Source organism: Balaenoptera musculus, chromosome 3 (assembly GCF_009873245.2).
Source record: "Balaenoptera musculus isolate JJ_BM4_2016_0621 chromosome 3, mBalMus1.pri.v3, whole genome shotgun sequence".
Taxonomy (NCBI): Eukaryota; Metazoa; Chordata; class Mammalia; order Artiodactyla; family Balaenopteridae; genus Balaenoptera; species Balaenoptera musculus.
The window spans coordinates 168457235-168468161 of record NC_045787.1 but is presented as its reverse complement, the minus strand read 5'-3'; the positions used below and the strand labels follow the sequence as shown (position 1 = coordinate 168468161).

General features: G+C 49.9%; 1 long non-coding RNA gene across 1 annotated transcript; it reads right to left on the bottom strand.

Annotated features, from left to right (window-relative positions):
- Positions 1-5183: 5183 nt before the first annotated feature.
- On the bottom strand, positions 5184-10014 carry LOC118892287. The gene is made up of 3 exons (XR_005019275.1): positions 9951-10014; positions 9442-9614; positions 5184-5600 (listed from the first exon to the last, which is right to left on the bottom strand). It is a non-coding gene; the product is annotated as an uncharacterized LOC118892287 (long non-coding RNA).
- Positions 10015-10927: the final 913 nt, after the last annotated feature.

Genomic DNA, 10927 nt, shown 5'->3' with positions numbered 1-10927 from the left:
ACAGTGCTTCGGGCATTGCTACTGCCCGGGCCCCTGAATGGACGGTTTCCCGAGACCCGCCCCTGGAGCCCCTGATTGGACAGTTCTCTGGGCCCCGCCTGTGAGCGCCTGATTGTTCCCCGGGCACCGCCCCGTCGCATCTGATTGGACATTCCTCCCAGGCCCGCCCTCTGGTTATTGAGGGCTTCGTGACACATTGCGGACCGACCCGCCCGCGCGGGACGTGGGCTCCGAGCAGAACCCGCTCTCGGGCGGTCGAACCCGACGTCCTCCCACAGTTCGGCGGCCCCTCCTTGTCCTCCTCCTGGACCGGGAAGTCCTGATTCAGTTTCCACGCCCCTTGTCCGGAGCCGGGACTGGACAGGATGGGACGGGGGAAGGAGCGGGTCTAGTGACCTCCGGGGTCAGGAGTCGGCCCGGCCGCGAGGTCACCGTGGAAACATATATTTGTTTGAGAACGAAGACGCTCAGTGACGTCACATTCTGCCTGTCAGCGTTTGGCTTGATTTTAACGTGTGACCCTTGACACGGGGAGGCCCCGCCCTTCGTCCCCGCCCCCACCACTGGGGCTTGAGATCAGCAACCGAAGGCCCCAGGGACCTTTCCCCCGTGGGAAGTCAGACCCGGAGGCCACAGCCCCGCGCAGGACTGGTATCAGCACATCCACAGGTGTGAGATGCCACAGTTCTCAGGTGTACATTTTACACTACAAGGAAGTTTATGTCTGATCAGGTTTTTATGCATCCCCAGGGAATTTTGAAAACGACAAGGGTCTGGTATTTCATAACAGTACGAAGGTACTTAATACCACTTTTTTTTTTTAAATAATTAGAAACACTTTAAATTCCTAGCCTCTTGGCGACCCTTAAGTATCAGAGCCATCCAAGCACGTTGGCCTTCGAATCTTCTCAGCAAGAGTGGATGATCACACAACTCTTAAGTAGATCAAAATTAGATGAAGGTTATTTTTGGTGCAACTTTTTCTGTCGTGAGCTTCCTTTACACAGCAATGGTGTAAATAGCATCAAATTGAATGAAAAGTTTGTTAAATGCAGCCATAAATAATTATAATAAATTATAATTATTATAATAAATATATAAATTATAATAAATATATATCAAGTAACCTTACAGCACACATTTTTTAGGGCCAAGGTTTGGATCTGTCTGGACCTCAGTGTGCTCTCTGGGAGAAGCAGTCCTGTTACAAGCTGTACATTTAAAAATGGGTAAGATGGGGGAATTACCTGGTGGTCCAGTGGTTAGGATTCAGGGCTTCCAAAGCAGGGGGCATCGGTTCTATCCCTGGTTGGGGAGCTAAGATCCCTAAAGCTGTGCGGTGCGGCCAAAATTAAAATAGTTAAGATGGTAAAAATATAAATAAGTACGTGGTAAATTTCATGTTATGTGTATTTTGCCACAGTATTTTTTTAAACGGTTTTGTTTTTTTTTTTAAGGCTGTGATATCCTTGAGACAACTGAATTCCTACTTTTTTTTTTTTTGGCTGCGTTGGGTCTTTGTTGCTGCGCGCAGGCTTTCTCTAGTTGCGGCAAGCAGGGGCTACTCTTCGTTGCGGTGCGTGGGCTTCTCATTGCAGTGGCTTCTCTTGTTGGGGAGCACGGGCTCTAGAGCACATGCTCAGTAGTTGTGGTGCGTGGGCTTAGTTGCTCCGCGGCCTGTGGGATCTCCCTCCTGCAGTGATGGAACCCGTGTCCCCTGCATTGGCAGGGGGATTCTCAACCACTGCGCCACCAGGAAAGTCCCTGAATTCCTACTTTAACTTATATAAAACAACAACAAAAAAAGCTTATATAAATTTAGGATGGACCTAAGAACTCTTAATACACTTACTAGATGGGGGCTAAACACCTACTGCATTTAATATGCCTGCTTCTTTTAGAAAACATTCTCTCATTTGACATTAAGTGGATGCCCAGACTCTGATATCGTTTGTCATTTTATTTACAGACAGAACTTTAAAAATTCCTTTTTTAGGAATTCCCTGGCAGTCCAGTGGTTAGGACTCTGAGCTCTCACTGCCGAGGGCCCGGGTTCAATCCCCGGTCGGAGAACTAAAAATCCCACAAACCGTGGGGCATGGCCAAAAAAATAAATAAATAAAATAAAAATTTCTTTTTTACGGTTTTCAAAAAGGTTTTAGATGCTTTCATAAAAATGAGTGTTTAGAGGATTAACATATAAAAAAGCTTCAAGGCAAAAATAAGTTACTCATTGGATTTATAAACTATTAAAAATGAAATATATACTTTTAAAAATATGGGTTAATAATGCATACCGAGTTTCAATAAATCAGCATGGAATTTAGAAGTCTGCCTTAAGATCGGGTCCTGGCATGGCCCTCAAGCACTCCTGCCTGTTTGCCATAATGTGTTCAGAGATCTAGCCTGTGAGCCTCACACGTAAAGAACACGTCATTTCATGTATTAAGGTGAAAAATGAGGCTGGTTTCTGAATTCTTCACCAAACACCCATTGCCACAAGAGAGCAGAGTAACACGTGTGGCCATCTGAGGGAAAGGAGGGGTGATGCAAGATATTTAGGCCACGCTGGGATATTATTCATGCACAGAGGTAACAAAGACATCCTAAACCACGCAAGCAATGAGGGGCCAATCCCTCTCCCTCCTCCAGATTCCATCCCCCCTCCAGTTGGCAGAAGCTTCTGGCAAAGCAGAAATGCGGTTTGCAGTGTTTTCACCCACATCACAAAGCAAAGGGTTTGTGGGTTGGTTCAGCCCATAGAATTAAAGGTCCCCAAAGATGTCCACATCCTAATCACTGGAACTTGTGACTGTCACCTTAGGTGGCAAAAGGGACATTGCAGGTGGGATTAAGGCCCCTGAGACAGGGATGACCCTGGATTCCCTGGGGGGCCCAGTGCCATCACAGGGTTCTTATAAGAGGGAGGCGGGAGGGTCAGAGGCAGAGACGGGAGATGCTGCGCTGCTGGCTGTGAGGATGCAGGAGGGGCCGCGAGCCAGGGATGCGGCGCCTCTAGAAGCTGGAAAAGGCGGGAACCGCTGCTGCCCTGGAGCCTCCGGAAGGACCCGCCCTGCCCACACCTTGAATTTGGACTTCTGCCCTGCAGAGCTGTGATAAGAATAAACTGGCTACGGGCGTTCCCTGGTGGCGCAGTGGTTGGGACTCAGCGCTTTCACTGCCAAGGGCCTGGGTTCGATCCCTGGTCGGGGAACTGAGATCCCGCATGGCCAAAAGGGAAAAAAGGGGGAGTTGCCCAACCAACGTCCAGAGGAGGGAGTTCAGATGGAGCAGAACCCAGAAGTCAGACTCCACTAGTGCCTGGTGGGCACCTGTCTCTGGCTTACAGCCCAGGGACAGACAGACGCCAGGCCCGCAGTAAATGCAGCACAGACTACTAGCACGCGGGTCGGCCGGGAATGCTTTCCCCATTTCTTGTTGAACTAGTGATTCTAACTTCTGGATCCGTGAGTATGACCTTCCCACTTGAGAAGCTCCTGCTGCTGCTTCGTGATTGTGCTGCTCCAGGGTCATGCGATGGAGGGTCTATTACTGACTTTTCCTGGACAACCTCACAGGGTGGTCATGAGGGCTCATGAGTTCACGTGGGTCGTGGCCTCTGCTGCCCACAGAGCCAGAGAGCCTAGAAGCCACACCGAGCAATCTGTCTGACCAGGGAGACCCTCATCCAAAACCTGAGGTCCGTAGATACTGGTTCTTTGGTGCCATGAGTTGGAGTTCCACGTCACAAAGCACAGAGGAGTAAGGAGTGGGGTTTGCTACCTGCCCCAGACTCACCTGCTCCCTGAAATACTCGGGGAGAGCCGAGTTTGGGGAAGGGAGGAGGATGAAGGGGTGGGGGATGACAGATGCATGGTACCTGGCTGGCTGGGCTGCTGGCTGTCCTGAGAAGGAAAAGCTACCTGTGGAATTTGACAGTGACAGACCCGACCTCAGGAAAGTGGGTGTGCTGGAGTGCTGGATCCCCTGGCAGGTTTGGGCCATTCGGGCTAAAATGAGGGGATTTAAAAAAAAAAAAAAAAAAAAAAAGCAAGTACTGGTGATGCCTTTGGTCTTTCCCCTCTTCCAGGAGGAGCAAGGGCTCAGACATTCCCAAAGGGGGCGGCGTGGAAGTGGACAAAACATATTCAATGTCCCTGTTGCCTGTTCCTCCTATCAGAAAAAAACAGCCTTTTTCCCCCAGTGGCTGCAGCTGCTACAACCTCCCCAGGCACCCTGCATTCCAGCTGGTGGCTTTAATGTTAAGCCTGCAATTGCTGAATCACTGCAAGGGTTGAGTGAATTTGCAAGGAAAAAAATGTCAATGGCTCTGTATTGTATAGCTCTTAACATAGGATGCGTAATAAAAAATTAGTGTGAAATATTATTGGTTTGCATTTATTAAATACAATAATATATATTATAATAATTATAAGCATTATAGTATTATTATAATACATTATTCTGATTATTATAATAAATGATATAAATATATTATTATAATTTCATAACAGAGAGATCATTCCAATCAGGGAAAGGTGGGAAAAAAAGTCTTAGTGGGACACAACTTCTTTGCTTTTTGCAAAGCTCCGGGCTGAAACCTGACCGTGTCCGTGTGGGCTGTTTCAGCCAGGCTGACTTGAGAGCGGGTCCAGGCGCAAAAACCAGGACTTCGACTCAAGGACCAGAGCAGATCCAGGACACCTGACCAAGGTTTCTAACTATGAGAATCTCACGGATGCTGCGGGGACCATCTGGGAGACTTGCAAACGTCCACGAGAAAGGGCTTGTTTCCCTAGGGGACCTGAAACCGAATTGTGGATCAGCCCTGTTTTTCTGATGTGGAGAATAATTATGCTCAGTGAAATAAGCCAGACACAGAAGGACAAATACTCTCTGATTCCACTCATAGGAGGTCCCCAGAGGAGTCACATCCACAGAGACAGGAAGTAGATGGTGGGTTCCAGGGGATGGAGAGGGGCTGGGAAGTCAATGTTTCATGGGGACAGAGTTTCGGTTTGGGAAGATGAGAAAGTTCTGGAGATGGATGGTGGGGATGGCTGCACGACAGTGTGAATGTGCTTAAAGCCACTGAGCTGTGCGCTTAAAAATGGTTAAAATGGTAAACTTTACATGTATTTAACCACAATAAAATTTTTTTTGAAAGAGGAAAAATGGTTAAGATGATAAATGTAATGTTATGTGTATTTCACCGAAATTTTAAAAAATATAAATGTTTTAAAGAGGATGGCACCTGGCGGGGGGCCCTCCCTGCCCTATGGGAGAAACTGCAGGGTCTTCAGGTGGTGCAGAGATGCTCCAGGCCCTGGGAAGGAAGCACAGCCGCCCTCCTCTGGGGATACAGTGCACCTCTCCCTACACTTAGGAGGAGACCGAGTGCCTGGACCCAGACGCTCATGGTGAATTCTCCCGTCTTTCCCACAAAGCAAGGGCACTGCGCTTCTGACAGGTGTGTTCCCTCTGGACATACTGGGTGCCTTTCGGGGGAAGAGGAAGCCCCACTGGGGCCAGGGGAGCAGGCACCCAGCAGCCATCCTCTCCACCCTCCTGGGCAAAAGCAGCTTCCCGGGCAGGAAGAGCTGCGGGAGAGGAAAGGCAGAGTGAAGACCAGACCCAGCCTGTCCCCAGACCCCAGAATCCCCTCCACCACTTGAGATGACCCCCGCCACAGAGGATGGTCATGGAAGCCAGGACAGGCCAGGGGCCTTAATGACTCCATTTTCTGGATGAAGATACAGAAGGTCTTGGAAGCACACAAGTTCTACTGTGAAGTGCTCTGTATTAGCGTCCTGGGGCGGCTGTAACAAATGACCACACACTGGGGGGCTTAAAACATCAGAAATTTATTTTCTCTCAGTTCTGGAGGCCGGAAGTCTGAGATTCAGGTGTGGCAGAACCACGCCCCCTCTGAAGGCTCCAGGGCAGGGTCCTTCCTGCCTCTTCCAGCTTCTGGGGGCTCCAGGCATCCTTGACTTGTGGCCCCATCACTCCAGTCTCTCCCTCCCCTTCTTCTGTTTCTGTGCGTCTCTCTCCTCTTCTTATAAGGACACCAGCCATTGGCTTAGGGACCCCCCCCCCTCCACCCGCCCCACTCCAGGATGACCTCATCTTAACTAATGACACCTACAAAGACTGTTTCCAAAAAAGGTCACATTCTGAGTTTCTGGGTGGACGTGAATTTGGGGGCGCGGGACACAATTCAACCCAGTAGGACTTCCCAGGCCCACGTTTTGGAAGGCTCAGTTCAGAACTCCCATCCCCAGGCTCTGCATCAATCAGATTCACCTCTCCCTCCCCACAGCCGAATCCCTCTCCGCCCTCCTCTCGCCCTGCCCTCCTCTCTCCTCTCGGATTCTTGGCCAAACTGCCCAAACTGCTCTGTGCTGTAGCAGGAAGGATCTAGATGGGCCTGCCCCGCCTTATGAGAAGCAGGAGCACGGGGCCCTGAACGCCCGTGGGGAATTCTGAGCTCCCCACATACCCAGGGGACCCCTTGCCTTCCAGCGGGAGAGCTCCAGGTGGATCTGGGCTGTGCTGATTCTGGAATTCTGCACAGTGACAGGACTCTGTCCTTGACCAAACGTTAGGCCCCTCTGATCCCTCGTCCCAACTAGGCTTCGATCTTTGGGCTCCCGAGTTTGTCTCTGCATGGCACAGTTTTGGCAAAAACCCTGCTAAGTGACTTCAGCGAGAACCCTTGCCCTCTGTTTCTATAGTTATACGAGCTGCCACGGAGGGGGAGGCTGGGCGGTGGCTACATGGGACTCTGCCCTGTCTTTGCAACTTCTTATGAGTCCGCAATTTGTTAAAAATTTAAAGTTTTAAAAAATAGTAGTCTCCCCCCACCAAAAAAGAATTTCATGGGAAAAGTTGATTAGGGAAAAAATGCCTAAAAAGGGGGTGATAATTTTTTTAAAAGGCTAAGAACACTGCCCAAGGGGAAGCTGTGTGAAGGTACATGGGAACTCTCTGTACCACCCTGGCAATAGACACTTCCAAAAAAAAAAAAGGAAGGGAATTCCCTGGCGGTCCAGTGGTTAGGACTCCGCGCTCTCACTGCGAGGGCCTGAGTTTGATCCCTGGTCAGGGAACTAGGATCCCACAAGCCATAGGGCGAAGCCAAAAAAAAAGAAAAAGAATTGACACTTCTCTAAAGACAACATACAAATGCCTAATAAGCACATGAAAAGATGCTCATGGTCACCAGTCATCAGGGAAATGCAAATCAAACCCACATTGAGATAGCATCTCATCTCCCCACCAGGATGGTTAGGATCAAAAAGACAGACAAGTAAAGCAACTAGACTCCAATATAAATAAATAAATAAATAAATAAATAGGTGTAATAAGAAAATGTAAAGAGCTCACCCACAAAGAAATAAAACTGCACTATAATAAAATTTTAATAGCACATTACCCCTTTGTCTAAAACAACAACAACAACAAAAAACCCCAAAAGACAGACAATAATGAGTGTTGCCAAGGATGGGGCACCCTCACCCATTGCTAGTGAGAATGTAAAATGGTGCAGCCACTGTGAAAAACAGTCTGGCAGTTCCTCAAATGGTTAGAGTTGCCATAAGACCCAGTTCCACTCCTAGGTATCTACTCAAAAGAAAAGAAAAAAAAACCACATCCACACAAAAACCTGTACACCCGTGTTCACAGCAGCATAACCCACAACAGGTGAAAGGTGGAAACAACCCAAATGTCCATCAAGTGAGGAATGGATAATCGCCATAAGGCACATCCACACAATGAAAGATTATTCGGCCATAAGAAGGAGTGAAGCACTGACACTCGCTACAACGTGGATGGACCCTGAGAACACGATGCTCAGTGAGAGAAGCCAGACACAGAAGGACACACAATGTGCGATTCCATTGATGGGAAACATGCAGAACAGGCCGATCCACAGACACATAGAGTGGGTTCCTGGTTGTCAGGGGCTGGGGAGGGGGAGGGGAGTGACTGTTGATGGGGACGGGGTTTCTTTTTGGGGTGATGGAATGCTCCAGAGTTAGACATAATCTAACTATACACACACAAACACACACACACACACACGTGTAAATATACAGCAAAAAGCCAGCAAGGATAAACACCAAACGATATCACGGTTACCTCCAGCAAGGACCTGGAATTATGAAAAGTATCAAGGAAAACGCGATGTGCAGTCAGCTTCTCGAAATACAATCGAGATAAAATAGAAAAGTTTAAAAATCTAAAAATGACGGCAGCTTTCGCTGAGCTTCCGAGATGAGGGACCAGAGTGGATTTGATGCAAATTCTCTTCCCGAGAGCTGGCTCTGACTCATTCCACGTGGGTGGTGGGAACTGTGGGTGCACAATGCTGTGCCGAGCCATGCCCCCAAACTGCACCAGATGCCCCTCGAGGACGCACAATACTTTACCCAGGGGGAACATCTGCTGCTAAGACTGTCATGGGCTGAATCACGTCCCCTAAAAGATACGCTCCAGTCCTGACCCCCAGTAGCTGTGAATGGGAACTTATTTGCAAACAGGCTCTTTGCAGATGTAATTAGTTAAGATGAGGTCATACTGGGGCAGAGAGTGTCCTAATGCGATATGACTGGTGTCCTTAAAAGAGAGACAGACACACAGGGAGAAGGCCATGTGACTACAGAGGCAGAGATTGGAGTGATGCATGACGGCCACCACCAGAGGCTGGAAGAGGCAGGAAGGACCCTCCCCTGGAGCCTTCAGAGGGAGCAGAGCCCGGTGACACCCTGATCTCTCTGCTCTTGGGACTTTAAACTGCAGCTGATGGCAATGGGTCCAGGACCCCCTGTCCTTTCCTAGGTCTTCCAGACCAATCCTCTCCCACCCTTGGGTGGTTCGCAGGACCCTCCCTCCCTCGTGGTTGATGTCAGGGATCCCGTTAGACCCTCATTCACCCAGGCCTGTGGCACCTGGTTCAGGGTCTTCTCTTTCAGTTTTCAAACCACTGAAACTCACCCTTTCTCCACAAGAAAGGGCTGATGAGGATTTCCTGGCAGGGAAAAGTGCAATCAACCCCAGGGAAGGGGAGAGGTCGGTGAGCTTGTTGCTGGGACACTGGCAGAATGGTCAGCTCATTCCTGAGCAGGTGTGTCAGGAATCAATGGAGTAAACTCTTGATACCTTATCACTAGAATCACAATGCTAAGGTGTAAGACCCCTTGGCACGGGCGACACTGGGTCTGGATCGTTCTCTGAGGGTCCATCCTGGGCGCTGTAGGGTGTTGAGCAGCATTCCTGGCCCCCACCCACTCAATGTCAGGAGGTCCCCCAGTCATGATAACCACAGATGTCCCCAGACACCGCCCCGTGTCCGCCGGGGGGCAGAACCACCCCAGGTGAGAACCCCGCCCAAGTGCGCAATGAGTCTACACTCCGGATTCTGGACGTTCGGTTTACCTCGTTTCCCTGTAACGTCCGGCCTCTGGAAGCTCCATTTACTTCACGACAGAGTTTGCCTCACGGACCTGTCATCCAGGGGCACTTTCACAGGGCAGGGCTCGGACTTTGCCATTCTGGGTGCTGGACGGCCTCGGGCAAGCTGCTCGACATCTCTGCCTCTCCTTTGCCGCCTGCAGAGTGACGGGTGGAGCAAACCCAAGGGGAACACCCCAGGCCACCCCTCCCGCCCGGGACCCCGCCCCAGACCCCGTCCCAACCCCCGCCCGCCTAACTACCCGCACAGGAGCGGGGACCAGGCTCGGGGCCTGCATCCCAGCGCGGCTGCGCGACCCGGACAAGCGCTTCCGGGTGCTGCGGCCCCAGGTGTGGGGCACCGCTCCAGCGCCGCCGGGTCCTGCCCGGGTCCCGCCGTGGCGGAGGCGCTCGGTGCAGAGCATCCCGGGGACCCGTCAGCACCCCGCCCGCCCGGCAGCCCGCGCCCCTCGTTGGCGCCCCAGTTAACTCACGCCGCCCCCGGACGCGCACCCAGGACGGACCCGGCAGTGCGCCTGCGCCCCTGCGCGCCACGAGGCCGTGAACTACAAGTCCCAGAAGGTTCCGGGCGCGACCCAGGGTCCCCGTCCCTCTGGGGGCAGCGAGTTGAGTCACAGCGCTCTCTGCGGGCGGGCGGTGTCTCCGCAGGACTGAGGTGCCTCCTGCAGCTGAGTATTTCCTCCGGCCCCAGGCGCACACGCGCGCTCCCTGAGAAGCTCGGGCGCATGAGCTGCTTTTTCTTAAATAAGGGAGGAAATGCGGTATATTCAGCGCCACGCCCAAGACGTAGTTTTGCCAATAAAACAATAATAATAACCAGTATTATTTATTAACACATTAATAAGTGTATAATCCATTATATACCTAGTAAAATTGTTTTAATGATAATGTGTATTTATTAGTAATATTAATATATTGATTTATGTTAATAATATTCTGTTAAATAATAAAACTACCATAATTAATATAGTATAGGTTGGTAATATATTCTTAAAACAATATAATATATAATTAAATTATATATTATATAATATAGTAAATGTTATCCACTGATAAAACAATAGCTATTTATTAATAAATTATATAAATATTTTTATATATTTAAATTATTATTATTGTTACTATTGGACCAAGCCATAATGTGTTATCTCTCTTCCCTGATACTACTTCTCTCACTCTTTTTCTCTCTATATAACGCTGTCTCTGCAATATCCCAAGTCCTCTCCTCTACAGCATGTTTTTGTTGGGTTTTTTGGCTGCATTGGTTCTTCGTTGCTGCACGCGGGCTTTCTCTAGTTGAGGTGAGCGGGGGCTACTCTCCGTTGCGGTGCGTGGGCTTCTCATTGCGGTGGCTTCTCTTGTTGCAGAGCACGGGCCCTAGAGCGCGTGGGCTTCAGTAGTTGTGGCTCGCGGGCTTTAGAGCGCAGGCTCAGTAGTTGTGGCACAGGGC